The sequence below is a fragment of the Notamacropus eugenii genome, chromosome 4, assembly GCF_028372415.1.
Source record: "Notamacropus eugenii isolate mMacEug1 chromosome 4, mMacEug1.pri_v2, whole genome shotgun sequence".
NCBI classification, from domain to species: Eukaryota; Metazoa; Chordata; class Mammalia; order Diprotodontia; family Macropodidae; genus Notamacropus; species Notamacropus eugenii.
Genome location: NC_092875.1, coordinates 398,113,125 through 398,130,915, shown reverse-complemented (window position 1 = coordinate 398,130,915; position 17,791 = coordinate 398,113,125).

The window sequence follows — 17,791 nt, the reverse complement described above, 5'->3', positions numbered from 1 at the left end:
TTTCTCCATTTATCTTTGCATCCCCATTGCCCAGAACAGCACCTTATACCTATTAGACTTCGAACAAATGCTTGTTGGATTTAATAAATACTTGACTATTTTTTTTGTTTTGAAATCATAAGACATACAGAAGTAACTTATACCTACTGACTGCTGGCAAGCACAGAGAAGCCTCCACCAAGCCAAGAGCATTGCAGGGATGAATACAAAAGATCACAAATGGCACTCGATGTGTTGGGAGACCAGAAGAATTTGCATAGATTCTTGTATGGTACAAGGTAGATTTGTTCTTTTCTACAATTGGAAGAGATGCTCATCTGCACAGGAAAATTTTGATCAGATTTGGTGGAAGGCTCTGTAATTATCCTTGTGTTGACAGAGCATCATTTCTAAGGTAAGTGAGAAAAGCTCCTGCTATCTGGAGAAATGGTGTGCACCATGTATGTAAATATGTATATATGTAGGTATCTGTGCATGCATGCATGTATTGTGTGCTTATAGTGAGGGAAGCTTCTTCTGCTATCATGAACATGAGGGAATATCCTATACATAGTTAGTCATCATACCCAATGCAGTGCAAAGTGGTTTATGAAGATGCATCTGGGCACATGTACATCTTCTCAGCTCATAGGCAGGAAGAGAAATATTCTAAAAAAGGGAGGGGATGTCAGTAAAGGGAAGGAAGTATGTTTTCCTGGAACTTCCCTCACTGGCTATGGCGTTTTTTCTGCCCTTGTAGCCCCCTTCTCTAATTGGTAAGTTCCTCCTCAGTCCTTCATTTTGGGGAGGCCCAGGTCAGCCTTGATTCCTTTCCTGGTTCTCTGCTTCTGACTTTCCTGCCCTCACCACCAAAGGGGACCTTTGACAAGGATATAAAAAGATGCATAAGACAGCTCCTGCCCTCAAGGAGCTTCTAATCTAATGGGGGAGACAACATGAAAACAAATGTATACAAAGCAAGCTATATACAGGATAAATAGGAAATAATTAATAGAGGGAAGACACTGGATTTGAGAGCTTAGGAATGCTTTCTGTAGAAGGTGGGATTTCAGCTGTAACTTAAAGGCAACTAAAGAGGTCAGTACTTAGAGTAGGGGACAGAAGATCAATCAAGAAGTGGTGGACAACCAAAAAAAATTCTTGACGCTGAGAGATGGAGTATCTTGTTTGTAGAACAGCCAGGAGGCTAGTGTCAGTGCATTGAAGAGTACATGTCCAGGATCAGGGAGTAAAGTATAAGAAGACTGGAAAGGAAGGAGGAGGCATTGTTCATAGAGGCCTATCAATGACAAATAAAGCATTTTGTATTTGATCCTGTTGGAGTTTATTCTCTAGCTCATAGTTTCCTTAACTATGGAATGAGGGGTATGGACAAAATGGTAACCAAGTTCCCTTCTGGTTCTAAATCCAAAGTCTACACACAGTTTTCTACATGAAACAGACACTTAAATGTTTGTTTATTTGGAATGGATTAAATGAAAAGGATATGACAGGTGAGGAAATTGGGGCCCAGGGAGATAATGAATTGCCTAAGATTAGCTAGGTAATAAGTAGAAGAACCAGTATTTAAATTTAGATTCTTTGACCTCAAATCTAGTGCTTTTTCCTCTGTATCTTTCTGCCTACCTCATGAGGTTCTTTCTGATAACTCATCACTCAGATATTCTCAGAAAGGCTTTTTTTTTTTTCTAGAATCCTATTATTAAAGTTTCATGACATCAAAACTCTTTCAAATATCAGAATATAATGATAATAATAACTCAATGTTTCTGCCAACAGTAAGAGAAGGGTCATCTTGTCACTCCTAATTAAACTTCAGACCCAAGTTTTGGTCAACAGGTGGCACAGTGGATAGAGTACCAGGCCTGGAGTAAGAAATTCTCAACTTCCTGAGTTCAAATTTGGCCTTAGACTCTTACTAGTTGTGTGACCTTGGGCAAATCACTTAACCTTGTTTGCCTTAGTTTCCTCATCAACAAAAGAAGAGTTGGAGAAGGAAATGGCAAACCACTCCAGTATCTTTGCCTAGAAAACCCCAAATGGGATCTGAAAGAGTCAGACATGACTAAAAAGTGACTGAAAAACAACAACAGTGGCAACAAATAGTGATCAAAGAGGAAGGAAAACCATCGAAAGGGATGGACATTTTGGAGAGTGAGGACAGAAGTCAGGAGAGGTATGAGAAGGTTGAGGTGAGTAGTCAACATGAGGCAGAGGCAAGATGGTTGGCATAAAAATTAGGAGAAGGAAGTCTGTTTTATAATTTAGCCAACAGCCAGGCCAGTCATTACCTCTTTAGGGGCAGGCCTCTTTTTATGGTCCCACACTATTCCCTTGGGAGGTGGTGAGGCATTTGGCAGATTAAATGTAGCCATTCATGATACTTACAGCAAAGTACTTTTCCTCCAATCCTCTGAAGAAGGGCCAGATGGCCTTGTCATTGCTAATCAATGGATTATCATGCTCTGGCTCACACTGAGGACTCTGCCTTGAGCCAATTAAAGTAAAAAAAAGTCAGAGTTATGAGTTTAGTCCTGCCCCAGATTGAGTAGTCAACCCTTTTCTCCAGTCCTATACATCTTTACATCTTGGAAGTGTGCCTGTGACTAACCTAGGCTAAAAAGCCTCAAAATAGAAAGAAAATTACTTGGGCTATAAAAGGAGTTACTGGAAAATTCCTATATGTGCAAGAAACAGAAACCTTAACTGAGACTGCCTAATGAGAGCATAAATAAATGCAACCCAGGAGGATCAAACCCATCCTGCTTTGCTAGCATGGGGTGGAAAGTGTCACTTTCTGTTGATGGAGGTTAGAGGTAGCATGGCATGGTGGAAAGAATGCTGGAGCTGGAGTCAGAAAGACCTTGGTTCAAATTCTTGCTTGGACTACATGACCCAGAGGAAATCATGTAACTTTTTTGTGCCTCAGTTTCCTCATCTAAAATTAAGATTATTTGACTTGATGAGCCCTTAAGTCTCTTCCAACTTTAAATGTATGACCCTAGGAAGTCATGGAGGGTAGTTGTGGGGTACATAAAGAGAAGAAGACAGATGGGAGTGATGATGATGAGGTGGAACGCATGCAAGTAGGCAACTATTTGGAGATATGTGTTCATCATTCATTGCCCAAGAAGACCATGCCATCAGAGAAATAATGACATGACTTGCACTTGACTTTGTTTTGAGTGAGGGAGAGTTGTGCAGGTCACCAGCCTCACTTCTCCTCCACAGCCATCTGAATCCAGTGACCAGATGTTCACCAGGATGATTGGAGATGACCCAGGATGAGGCAATTGGGGTTAAGTGACTTGCCCAAGTACACATAGGTAGTGAGTATCAGGTGTCTGAGGTGAGATCTGAACTCAGGTCCTCCTGACTCCTGCACTGGTGCTCTATCCACTGCACCACCTAGCTGCCCCAATGCAAGTAGGCAACTATTTGGAGATGTGGAGTGAGGGAGAAAGAAGAGTTGGAGATGACACTTAGGTTACCAATCTTGCTGATACCCTTGACAGAACAAGAAGTTAGGAGGATATCTAGGTTTGGGAGAAAAATAATGGATTCTGTTGAGTTTCAAACGCCTGTGGCAGATCCAAGCAGAAGTGAGCAGCAGGCAGAAGGACTGGAGCTGAGGAGACAGACAGGGCCTGAATATGAACTTCTATGTCAAGGAAGAGAATATAGAGAGAATAAAAAAAGACCAGAGACACTGAAGAATGCCTGTGTCACTAATGTGAGAAGAGGAAGAAGAACAAATCAGTAAAGGGAGAAGGAGTATCTATAATCCCATCCTAATGTCGACAACAATACCCAGCATATATTGCCTACTGTGTGCCAAACACTTTACAAATCTTCTTTCATTTCACCCTTACAACCACCCTGGGAAGTAGGTACTATTATTATAACTCCTTTATAGTTGAGAAGACTGAGGCAAACAGATGAACTGACTTATCCAAGATCAAATAGTAAGTGTCTGAGGCTGGATCTGAACTCGTCTTCCTGACTCTAGGTCTAGTGTGCTGTCTGTTATGTCAGCTAGCTGCCTATTTTTCTGGGATATAAATGGTTTTTGCAAGGAAAAAAACTAGAAAATTCATTTAGTGTTAAAAGCAACAGGCCCTTTTATTTGGTGCATTTAACATGCAAGGGAAAATTATCTCAGTTACATGGCGACATCCAAGGGTGTGAGGATGGGGGAAGAAAAACAGCCAGAATACAGTGGGGGGAGTAGAGAACTCAGATGTATTGATAGTCATCAGTGGGACAAAGATACAAAAAGGGCAGGTAAGCTGTGTGGCACGGTGGATAGAGTATTGAGCCTGGAGTTAATGGAAGACCTATTAATCCCATTTTACAGTTAAAGAAACTGAGGCAAAGAGAGGTTAAGTGACTTATCCAGAATCACACAACTAGTAAGTGTCAGAGGACGGATTTGAGCTCAGGTCCTTCTGACTCCAGGGTCGGTGTTATGTTCATTATACCACCTTAGCTGCCCCAGTTACTAGACTCAGGCATGGTTGCTGGTGGGACAAAGTTACAACTAGAATCTGGGAAAGGTCTTCATGCCCAGACAGGAAGAGAAAGTCTGTAATACTCTTGTGAGATGATATCCCTAGACTTATACCAATCTTGTTTGTATCAGATATTCGTAATCTAGGAGGACATCTTTTTAAAGAGTTCAGAATAGAAGCTATTTTCTTTGGTTGTTCTAAATGGAAGAGTAACGGCTTACTCCTGTTCAGTTTAGCTTTCTCCCACCAAATCTTGGTTTCATGCAAAAGGCAGTCATGGGTAGCATGTAGTCATATTCATCAGACTGAACAGTGAGATAGAAATTGGGGGAGTTATGCAGATTAGTGTAGATGATTGAATACAGAATAAGTTGGCTCTTCAGTTCAGAGCAAGGTAAAATCTGAGTTCATGCATGGAGACAACTGTATCACCAGGGCAGTCCCCTCTTATCAGTCTCTGGATTTGCAAGTATTGAGAGTCAAGGGAGATCCTTGGGGCTGACTTCTTCCACACAACTGGGTTCAGGGAAACATCTCCCTTAGGATAGTCAAAAGTCTACATCTTTTTTTTTGTTCCTTTATTTCAAACTCTGTTTGTTTCTCTCCTCTTTGAAGTCTTTTTTTTTACCAACATGAATTCATATTTCATTCATGTACACATAGCTTCACATGGCTGTCCTTCATTGAACCACCCAAAGTGGCTGGGGTGGGAGGAGGGTTACACAGAGATGTGAGAACTACAGTCCAAGGAGTTTGTGACTTGCCTCTGTTCATCCAGCTGGTTAAGCATCAAAGCCAGGACTTACACCCAGCCCCTCTGACTTGGATCCAGCACTCTTTCCACTGTATCAGATTAACCTCTCAATATCTTTAACCTAGTTCAGAGATAAGATAATTAATTAGGTTTAAGAAAGTCATTATATTGCAGCCAAAGACTTTGCAAGTCTGTCAGATTTCCAACAGGGAGAAAGAGAGAGGAAATCATCAATGGAGTCACGACTAGTGGCAGATTTAAGGATAATTCTGAAGGGCACTTTAATGTAGGCACAGGAAGAATAAAATACTAAGATGTCTGTTGTTGTTTTGTGCATTTGCTTATCTCATGTGGCAAAATGTACTGTAGAAAATATTTCTTTTTGATCAGAATGTTTTATCAATTCACTTTTAATTTATTTATTATTGCTTGTTTTTATACATGGCTGAGCCATCGGAAATAGTTAGATTTCTGTTTTTAAACAAAAGCAGCCAGTGACTGATTTCATTTCTAATTCTATTCTCTTAGGAAATGGATTTAATTCAAATTTCCCAGTGTCTGAGCTGCTCTGTCACAGATGGTAAGACTACTGGCCTTGTAATCACCTGGTGGCAGCCTGATGAAATAATCATCACAAGTGGGGATTAACTGAGATTTCAAATCAGTGATTTCAGAGGAGATTCATGCCTTATTGATATTAAAATCCAACTGCAAGATCCAACTCAACCACTCTAAGAGCACTGAGAAGTAAAATTTCTTCTATCAAAAAATATAGTGTCCATATGGACAAAGAATGATTTAAAGACCTGGGGCAATCTAATGTGAACAAGGGAAAATTTGTTGGAGGGAGGTCTTTCAAATCATATTCAAATATTTAAAAGGCATTCACTTGGAAAAGAAAGTCATTATTTCCATGTGTCTCCAAAGAGAAGGGATAGTTCTAATGGGGGGAAAAGATAGATTTTGCTCAGTTTAATGTAGAATATCCTAACGATGAGAACCATCTAAAAATTTAATAAGAGGTTTTGTGATGTAGTGAGATCCTTGTCACTAGGAGTTCAAGCGGAGTCTAGTTCTTTATTTGTTAGTAATATTATAGACGTGATGTCTACTGGAACATGAAGTTAGTATCGATGACTTTTGTGGTTGCTCCGACAGTTTTATGATTTGAGGATTTGAAATTTGAGGATTTTGTTCTTGAAAGCCATGCTAACTCTTTAAAAGAATTAAAGGAAGAAATAAGGATGGAAATTAGAACAGTAATTAGAGCTCTCAAAGAAGAATTTTAAAAGACAAACAAGAGGAACTTCTTTAGAACAAATGGTGAGAAACTTTTGTAAAGGAAAAGGTTGTGGAAAAAGGATTAAAAGATTCAGAACTCAAAAATGTAGTGATGGAAGAAGGAATATTAGAGAAAATGAAAAATTGCCTAAGATTTCTGCAAAACTAATTAGACATGAAGATAGCATTTGTTGTCACCCAGAAGAAAAGTAATGAAAAAGCCTGAATAGCATATTTCAAGATATTAAAGATTTCAGGATTCAAAAAAATCAAGATTTCAAAATTGACCAGAAGTAGTGAAAAGCAAGGCAAAGTACAAATCAATATTCTATAGAATGCTGGCATATGGGTTACCCAATATCAATCTACCAAGAAATGAAGTCCCCAAACACCAGAGTTCCAGCATCAAACAAAGTAGTCAAAAGTGAGTTGTTCATATATTGAGGGAAAATAGTCTGAATCATATGAGGATATTCCTTGATTCTGGGAAATTAAAGGGCACAATATCATAATTACAAAAAGCAAGGGAAACTGGTTTGCAACCCAAGATAGCATATCCTGTAAAGATTAATTTAACCATAAACAAAAAAATACGAATTTTTCCAGCAAGAGGGGGAAATTTAGAAAGTTGCTGTAGAAGAAATTAGAGAAAAGCAGGGTATTTTATATGTAGACTTATTAAAATGAATTTAAGAAAGGTAAACACATTAATCAATGTGAAAAGAACAATCAGATAAAGTAATTTCATATATTACAAAAGAGAACCAAAGCTAATATCTTTTAGAAGTCTTGCCCCATCGAACAGTCACTGAATATTTGAGAAAAGGGAAAGATTAGGGAAAAGGATCAAATGAATATTTCTCCAAATGGAACAGCACAAATTAAGGTCATAGGATGATAGATTTAGACCTAGGGGGGGAACTCAGAGGCCATTATCATTATCATTATTTTACAGATGAAAATGTGAACAAAGAGATTGACACTTGCCAAGGTCATATAAGTTGTACATAGTAGAGTCTCATTTTCAACCCAGGTCCTCTTAAATAGAGCACTTTTTCCTATTGTGTCATGTTACTTCTAGGTTATTCAGACAGTAAATTGTGTAGGTGAGTAGGGATAAGATGATCCTGAACTTCACTCATGTTTGGACTGGGCAAAGGATTAGATGAAGATAATGTCTTTTAGGAACTATGTCTCATTAGAGTCATTGAAGGAAAGAATATTTGTGGTTGAAGCCCATGAAGGAAGATTAGGGAATATCCTAAAAGGAGGAAAAGTTAACAAGATAATAGATGTGGAGAAGAGAGGGAAATTAGTATTATTGCACCAATTCCCCTTATTTTGTGGGTATATATTAGATAGACTTGTACATATATACTTAAAGGAAAATCTAAGTGAAATGAAAAAATAGCTTCATAATAAGATATTCATAATAGGTGGCTAACACTCCTCTTTCAGGAAGCAGAAAATTATAAATTTGAACAGAGCATTAAAAAAAAGATTTACTAACCTGATGATAATAAATGAATGGGAATATTCACAAGTATGCATATTTTCTGCTTCACTCGGTGCCTCTAAAATTTACCATGTGCAAGGACATAAGAAACATGAATAAATGTAGAGAGGTAGAAATATTAAATGAATGGTAAAATATATTATATAATATATAATAATATATAGCATGTTATATATTATTGTATTATATATCATAGTTCAATAAGGATAGTAATCTATAAAGTAAGCATAAAAGATGTAGATCTCAATGGTATAATGATATCCTAAGTTATGAGTATGTCAAAGAACCAATCATAGAAGTAATAAGTGATTTTCCAAAGTAATAATAGTGAAACAACAAACTAGAATTGATGGTATATATTTAAAACAGTCTTAAAGGAAATTTTTTTTTAATCACTAAAAGCATGTGTAATATGCTGAACAAAACACCCACCATTAAGTATTTCCTTCTTGACACAATTAATGAAATCAGGGAGGATAGAAAATGAGGTGGTAAGGTCTTAAGTGAAATGTAAGGAAGGGTTTACTCATGTTTTATAAGGTGTGAAGAACCACTTTAAAAACTGATGGAATTATAAGGAGGCCAATCATTGACTCACCAAGGTAGGCCACATCCCTAGTTATCCCTTAGTAAGACACACCCTCATGGATTCAGAGAGGAAAAAGGCAATTGGATTTTTTGGCAACAAAGTAGACTTTTGGCAACGAAGAAGAAAGAGAACTACAGAAGAATTTAGCCTTTGAAAAGAAAAAGTTTATAGTTAATTTCTTACGTGGTGGTGGTGATGGGAAAATTTCTTTTTCCTTTACCTCCTTCCCACCCCCATCTTGTAGTGGAGCTACTTAACCTGTAGGGGATAGTTAATAAGATAAAGAGCAGGTTCGGGGAGCTCAGAAGAGGATCATGCTTAGAAGAGATACTACATTAAGAGGGGAGCATCATAAGCATCCTACAAGATCAGAAAGGACAATAGGGCCTTGCAGTATCAAAGTTGCGAGTTACCTTGGTTCTGTGTATTCCCTAACTATATGCCTAATATATACTAATAAAGTGTACTCCAAGTGTATTCCTACTCTTCCTAGGGATATGATGGTATAGTTGTGGGATAGTGTGTATTAGGTTTATGGAGGGAGTGATTTGTTACTCTTATTCATTGTTTTTTTAAATTCTGAACAAATATCACATAAAATGAACATTTTATAGACAGAGTAAAATATATGTATGTATGTGTAATGGTAATTTAAATGGGGAGATCTTTTATATTCATTAATAGACCCATGTGGCCTGCCTGGATTACATGGAAGCCTGAGTCACATGAGTCTGAGTCACATGGAGCCTGTTGTGGGAGGAGTTTGCTGAATGGGTAGAACAGGAAGAGGCAGAGCTAGAGAAGAGCTGAGAAGAAATGAGTGAGAGAGCAGTCAGAACTGAAGGTTGCAGGCAATGATGCAGCTGGCTGTGAGTGTGAGAAGGGCGTTTTGTTTAAGAGAAGACTGCTTGTGATTTCTGTAATAGAGCTGGTTTGTGGGAAGCCCAGCAGGGGAAAGTTTGGGGATGTGTTGCCTTCTGTATTGTTATTGTGTATGGATTTTTGTTACTATGATGGATTTGGCTTTCTGGTGTGTGAATAAATGTTTTGGTTCTGTCTTCCATGTGGAGAGTCTGTGGTATTTTGTGATTCAGAATTGTGCCAGGATATTCATGGCCACTGCAGGTGTGGTAAATATCACGTTGGTGCTACAATGTGTATGTATGTATATGTATATGTATGTGTGTATATACACATATATGTACATGTGTGTATGTATGTATATGTATGTATGTGTGTATATATGTAAAACTGCAAATTTCTTACAGTGTTTCCTTTTCCTTTTGTGTATATAATAAATTCAATATATAGCTTTAAACATTGTCCTGATTGCCTTTGCTTATTTTTGCTTTGTCCTTCTGTTCTCATTATTATTGGTCTTAAGACTCCATCTCTTTAAACTCTTTCCTTTTGAGTTAATTGTGTCCTCTGATTGACTTTTAGAGGTAAATGCAGAATGGAGCATTGTGAACTGTTGTTTTAGCGGTCTAAACCCAGAGACTATCTTCAAGCCAGGGATGAAGTTGCCCTCCTGAGGATTGACTTGTGAGTTTGAGTTGAGCAGGTGACCGAGCAATGAAGCTATGCATTAATCAACAAAAGAGAAAAAGAAGCAAATAGTAGATTGAACATAAAATTGGACAAACTAGAAATAACAAGAGTATAAAATAAGTGTGAAATAAGTATAAAAAAAGACATTTTGAAAATCAAAGGAAAAATTAGTAAAAATAATGACACCATTGAACTGAGAAAGAGATCACAGCTATTAGATGCTAACAATGTTGATAGACTATTAGGTATTTTGATTTAAAAAAAGAAAAGTCAAATTGCTAAAATAAAAAAAATAAGAATGACGAATTCACAGTGAATAGAGGAGATAAAGATAATTACCAGAAAAAGTAGTATCCTATTATGTATCAACTCAAACTGAAAATATATAAGAATTAGTTAAGATCTTAATACTACTCAGAAAGAGAAAGTGACTAAGTTATAAATGGATTCCTGAAGAAAAAATTCTTGAACCAGACAGAAATGAATTCTATCAAACTTTTAAAAAGAAAAATACATTATTGATTATTTTTAAAAATTTAAGAAAAACATACTATTACACTTAGTTTATGAGGCAAGCATTATTCTGATACCCAAACCTGCGAGGGATAAAATAGAGGAAGACAACTATAGTCTCGGATCACCAATAAGTGTTGATGCAAAATTTCAGATCAAACTTTAGCAAAGTAATGTTCCAGAAATTATTCATTATAATCAAGTTAGATTTAAACCAAGGATACAAAGATGTTTCAACATTTAAGCAGTATGAGATTGTTTAGATAATTACTGTTATGTATCCTAATGCTAAATTACTGTTATATATCTTAATACTAAACAATCTCCATTCCCCCTTTTCATTTCCCTTAATGTTCTTAAACATTTGTTCTTTCATATGAATTTTTAAAAAATTAATTCCACAAATAATCCCTCTGTTAACTGTTTGGCATGGCATTAAAGCTGTAGTTTAATTTAGGTAACTGTCATTTTTATTATGTAGGCAAATATGTTGGTGGATATGAAGAAATCCTTTAATGAAATCGAGAACTCATTTATGCTAAAATTCTTAAGGAGCATGGAAATAAAAGATCCTTTCCTTAAAATATCTCAATAAAACAAACATTAAAAAAATAAGGGGTCCCTGGTACCTACCTTAGCATCTCATAGGACTTTTCTGGTCAAGTTTCCTTCAGAGCTGTAATACTTGACAACTCACAACAGCCGTAAACATATAAAACAATACCCCATTGGAAAATAGCACTTGTGGCATTTCAGTTTAATTGCTCAAGTTCATAATGAATATAAATAAAAAGTGGAAGTACAGGAATAAAGGAACGAGTAGATTTGAGACAAAAACAGCTTTACTTGTATAGCCTTCCTAAGTCCTTAGAAAAATGCCATTAGATCAAATATGAATCACTGGTTTTGGTGAATGAGGAAAGAAACTGAAAGTCTGTGGAAAGAGAGTTATCAGTCTGATTCTGAAAGTTCCATGACAAATTAACTCAACAAGTTTTAAAAAAAGGTTTTTAAATGAAGAAGTCTTTGAAAATATTAGCTAGAGCCTGAAAGAACTTAAAAAAAAATCACTTCCCCCTCTCACTTCATTTTTACTATTTTTGCCTGATTTTCTCCTCTCTTTCTAAATACACCTTCCTGTCACCTTTTCTCATACCTTTCACTCTTCTCAACCTTTTAATATGAGACTTTGCAAGAATCTGGTCTCTTGGAACTTATAGAACTTATAGAAAAGTAAAACACAAAAATATAACTTTGGTAATATTAAATGGTATATGCCTTAAAGAGGTGTAAAACAAAGTCTTCTATCAAGTTAGAAAGGAAAGTGGTTTCCTGGAGAAGGTGAAATTTGAGTTGTGCTTTAAAAGAGTTTAGATGAATTCTTATTTAACTACCAAAAAGAAGAAGGTAGGGGATTCTAGGCACCGGGAATGGTGTGAGTAAAGGGATGGAGGTATCAGTGCCTAGTTGAGGGGTCCTTAATTTCTTTTGTGTCATAAATATCCTGAACAGTTGGGGAAAATCCATTGAATCTTTTCAGATTAATATTTTTAAATGCTTGAAATAGAATACTTAGTATTACAAAGGAAACTAATTATATTGAAAATATAGTTGTCAAAGTATTAAAAAAACCTCCCACAACTTCATGGACCCAGATTAAAAGCCCTGGGCCTAGTGTATTCTCACTTGGTAGAGAGATTATCTGGTTTGACAGAATTGGCATGTGTGGAGGGAAATAATATGAGATATTTTGTGCAAATCTATCTATGTTTTCCTAAGATCTAAGACCTTTTCTATGACCAAAGGGAAGGAAGGAGGGAAATGCTAAGTTTGGAGGAGTGAAGGAGGGAAGTTGAGAGAGTTCTCATCAATCAGCTTCAAACTTTTCATTAAAGTAGGAGGTTAGGTTATCTGCTATAAATCTGGGGTTTCTGGTGAATGGGGAGAAGAGATTGTTTGAAACAGTTCATATGAGGAGTGAGATAAGGAATCATTACAGGTAAGGCAGAAAGACTGTTGTTTGTGAGGTGCCATCTCAAGGACATAACAAATTTTGTTCGTTCAGTCTCTGCAATGACTCAGTCCTTTATTTCTCTGTATTCCTATTTCTATCACCCTAACAAGCCAGCTTGGTATAGTGCAAAGAATTCAGAACCGAGAGTAGGAGAATGCTGGGTTTAAATTTCACCCCAGGATCAAATGAGATGCAGCAATATGTTACACAGATATCAGCTGTCTCTTTGTGCGGCCATGGAAAAATCATCAAAGTTCTGTGAATCTCAGTTTCTTTTTCTATAAAATGGGTGCTAGTAATATTTGTAGTACCTATGTACAAATTGCTGAATTGTTGAGTAAAGTTGCTGAGATGATAAGATCAGAACTGGAAGGGACTCCTAGAGACCCCCTCTTTTTACAGATTAGTAAATTGAGGTCTAGGAAGGTTAAGTGACTTTCCCTCCATGATGCATGGGGAGTAAGGCAGAGTTGAACCCAGGATTCAAGATTGCTTAATCAGTACTCTTTCACTGCATCAAGCAACTGTATCTCCTAAATGGGACCTACCTTCCTTCCTTCCTTCCTTCCTTCCTTCCTTCCTTCCCTCCCTCCCTCCCTCCCTCCGTCCTTCTTCCCTCCCTCCCTCCCTCCCTTCCTTCCTTCCATCCATCCCCTAACTCATGCTACTTCCTTCGCCTGACTTATCTTCCTTTTTACTTGTTGGATTCCTACCCATCCTGTGAAAGCCAAACTCCAATGCATACTACTCAAGATCACTATTGTTAATGACATCTGTTGGTAATGACTTTCCCTTTCATATAATATTTTGTTTTGGAGCACTCTAATACAATTACTTTGTAAATACTGAATGTTATACTTCTTTATATCTTATCTATTAATTAGATTGGAACTTCTGAGGATAGGAACCATATCTTTGCACATAATAGACCTTTAATAATTTTTGTTGAATGAATAATTTTCTTACTACCTGTTTTTAATTGACCTACCAATATGCAGGTGTTTTTGTTATAGTTTATTTGTTAGGGGTGTACATGGTGTGCACGAGTGTATGTGTGTGTATGTGTGAGTATGTGTGTGTGTGTGTGTGTGTGTGTGTGTGTGTGTGTGTGTGTGTGTGTGTGTGTATTTTAAAGCGGAACTTTAAAACTGGTCTTCCTTCCAGTGAATAGTGGTGACAAACAATATATCATCACAGAGGTGTATCAGGGATAAATTCTAAGTCAGAGTGCTGGAAGGGACATACCTGAAACTCAAGAGTTTTATTAAAATACATTTAATCCTTTATAAAAAGATGACTTTTCAAGTGAAGAGAGAGTGAGAGAAATCTTAGAAGGCTCAGTAAGTTTCTGATGATAATAACTCAGATCTTTGAGATGCTTTAGGGTTTATAAGGTACTTTCCTTCCCTACTACTGCCTTAGGGATTATTACTCCCATTTTCAGAAAAATGAAACAAAACTGAGTTCTAAAGAAGAGATAAGCTTCTAAAGGAGTTAAGTGGTTTGTCACAGGGTTATGCACCTAAAAAGTAGAAGAGCTTGTACCTGAATACAGGTCTTTTGACTCCAGATCCAATGTATTTCCACTCTGTCAGTGGTTCTTAAACTTTTTGGTCTCAGAATCTCTTTATATTTAAAAAAAAAATTAATGAGAATCCCCCCAAAAGAGCTTTCATTTATGTGGATTATATCAAATAATATTTGCCATATTGGAATTAAAATGCATTAGTGTTATTATGAAAATATTTTTGACATCATGGTTTATCTGAGCTCTCCTCCTACACTTTGAGAACCACTGTGTCTATTATTTGTCTCTTTCTGACTTATGTCTGAGGGAATTATTCATTTCAGTTTATAAACATTTATTACTATGTGTAAGACATTGAAATTTTTTTTTAGGGGGAAGAAGGAATATGGACCTGTGGTTTCCTTGGTTTAGGGAATGCCCCTCACCAATGACTATTGGCATCTATTCTACAATGTACATTCTCAAAGAGTTGTCTGGGCATCAAAGAATTAATTGACGTTCCCATGGTTAAACAGCCAATTTGTATCAGAGTCCTGGCTTGAACCTGGGACTTCCTGACTCCTAGGTCAGCTCTCTATCCATCTCTCCATGATGCTCTTCTCGTGGTACGCAAAGACAAAAGTGATGTAGTCCTGGTTGAGGGACACAATATGTATTCTTTCTCCATTATCCTTTGATTCCTAACCTGCATTTTTTTTTCTCATAATTAATGTTGGTCAATGAGTCCCCATGTATCCACAGCAATATCTTTAGACAATTCCTCCTATTTTTCCTCGACTAGATCATTTGTGTTTATATTTCAGAATTTTTCTCTAATCTTCTTATCATTTCTGCTATTGATTTCTCCATGGAATTTTCAGGCCATGTCATCCTTCCTATCTGTTCTCTAAATTTTTTGAAATATACTTTCCCAGAATCTTGAGTATGTAAGAGATTAGGATTTCTTTGCTATTATGAATGTTACAATAGAGAGCTCACTATCTACTAAGATTCCTTCATTTTACTTAAGTAATCAGATGCTCCTTATGTGTCAGGATAAGGTCTGAAATAGCATTTTTCCTTGATGATTCCTCTATCTTTTAAATATAAACCAAGAATTTATTGGCTGCTCTGTTTTTGATGGAATGGAATTCTAATGGACACTTGAATAGTTGAAGTCTTTGATTTCTATACCATGCCTCAATGTCAGATTTCTACTTTGTTTCCCCAACTCTTCATCTATTTCTTCCGACTGTGTGATCTGTACTAGTTTACCCAGGTTATTTTTACTAATAGGTTGTACAGTAGTGAGTAGACGCATCTATGTCTGCCCAGGTCTTCTTAAAATTAATTATATATTTTTCAAAGACCCCAAATTGATTTTTTCCTTCATTCCTATCACCCCCCCCCATTAAAAATAAAAGTAAAATCCCTTGTTAGCAAGTATTATTTCTGCTATTCTCCACCAATATTCTTCCTATTTTTTCCCTGCTACTTTCTATTCTATTGCATTGCTAGATATAGATGAGCAATCCCTCCCATCTCCTCTATTTTCAATTTAAAGTTCTTTTATTTTTTAAAAGAGTTTTTAAATTTAAAATTTAAATACAAAATAAGAAAAGAAAAAAAGAACATTGCCATGTCCGCAGCTGAACGTAAGGGAGAATTCAATATAAAGCAGTAAATTCCCATTTCAAGAAAATCTATATAATTACAACATATAATTTTCAAAGTTATCTGTCTTCGCTTCCTTGTAGATTTTCTTTTGTCCTCTGTTGTGCTACAATTAAATGCAGATACAAAGACACAGACATATGTATATATATATATATATATATGTACATACACATATATACATGTCCACAAACATAAGCATTTACATATGTATACACCCAAATGAATATATATATAAGACTGTATTATGCTTATTTTCACTTGTCATCTGTTTCTTTCTAGGTAGATGGCATCTTCCTTCATAAGTCCAAGTCTTTTTATATTTTTCTAGATTCTTATTTTGATCTTAGTTTTCAGATAATCCAATTATTCTTACATTTTCTCTTCTTTATCTGTTCTTCAGATTAGTTGTTTTTCTTGGAAGATGTTTCACATTTTCTTCTAGTTTTTCATTCTTTATATTTTGTATTATTATTTCTTAGTCTCTTATAACTTCGCTGGCTTCCCCTTGCCCAATTCTGCTTTTCAGAGTCATTTTCTTCCTTAAGATTCTGGATCTCCTTTTCCATTTGGTTGACTTTCTTTTCATAATCTTCTCATTTTTCTTAGATTGTTCTAATTTTCTTTTTAGTTTTTCCTCAATATCTCTTATTTGATTTTTGCAACATTTTTTGAATTCTTCTATGAATTCTTTTTGGGCAGGTGACCATTTGATGTTACTCTTTGGGGTAGGTGAGTCTTTTGTTGTTTCAGTATCCTCCTCTGAAGATGAACCCAGCTTCTCTAATCCCACAGTAACTGTCTATGATTGGGTTCTTTCTCATTTGCTACTCATTTAAAAAAAATTAGCAGCTTGTTGTTATAATCACTTCTAATCCTGGGGTGTGGGGGGTGGTATCTCTGGCCTCAGGTCCTTCTTACTGTTAGTTTTTGAGTTTTGTCCTGGGCCTGACCTCTGCACTCCTTTCTCAGTAGCACAGCCCAGTCTGGCATCCCTTGTCAACAGAGGCTTCTTCAATCTTTCCCCGCTCAGCCCCTGGACCCCTCCCACTGTTTGAGAGGTGAAAATTCCTGCGTGCTGAGGTTGAGGCTACCTCCTGACACAACTGCCCCCAGGGCTTATTGCTTACTGTTTCAGCAGAACTAGCTGTGGAGGTCTTCACACAGAGCTAACCTAGAGGTGTTCACACTTCAGTGGGTGAACCTCTGCCCTGGGATCTGTCTTTGGATCTTCTCTGGTTGTCCCGGGAAGAGCTCTGTTCTATCTCAACTTTGGTTTATTTTTGCTGCTCTACATTCACCCTGAGGTACTATTTTGTCTTGTTTGTGGAGGAAATCTAGAGAGCTTGGAATTTTCTGACCTACTCTGCCATCTTCCCAGAATTCTCTCTTAAAGTTATTTTAAATATTTTTGCAGGACTCTAGGCAAATATAATTTTCCTGGCTCTATTAAATCCATTATTCCTCTGTACAACAGCTACTCATTTGTAGATTTTAAACTGTGGTTGCTGTTCAGTTGTTTTTCAGTCATTTCTGACTCTTTGTGACCCCATTTGGGGTTTTCTTGGCAAGGACACTGGAGCGGCTTGCCATTTCCTCTCCAATTCATTTTACAGAGGAAAAAACTGAAGCAAACAGGATTAAGCTTGCCCAGGGTCACACAGCTAGTAAGTGTCTGAGGCCAGATTTGAACTAAGGAAACTCATCTTCCTGACTCCAGGTCTGACACTCTACTGTGTCATCTAGATACCCTATACTGTGGTTGCATAGTTCCAAATATTCTCACATATTTCTAATCAGCTATTTACTTATAAAAGTGCTCAAAAGGATGATATAAACCCTTTGTCTTGTTGAACATCACAACTTGTATATGAATGCTTT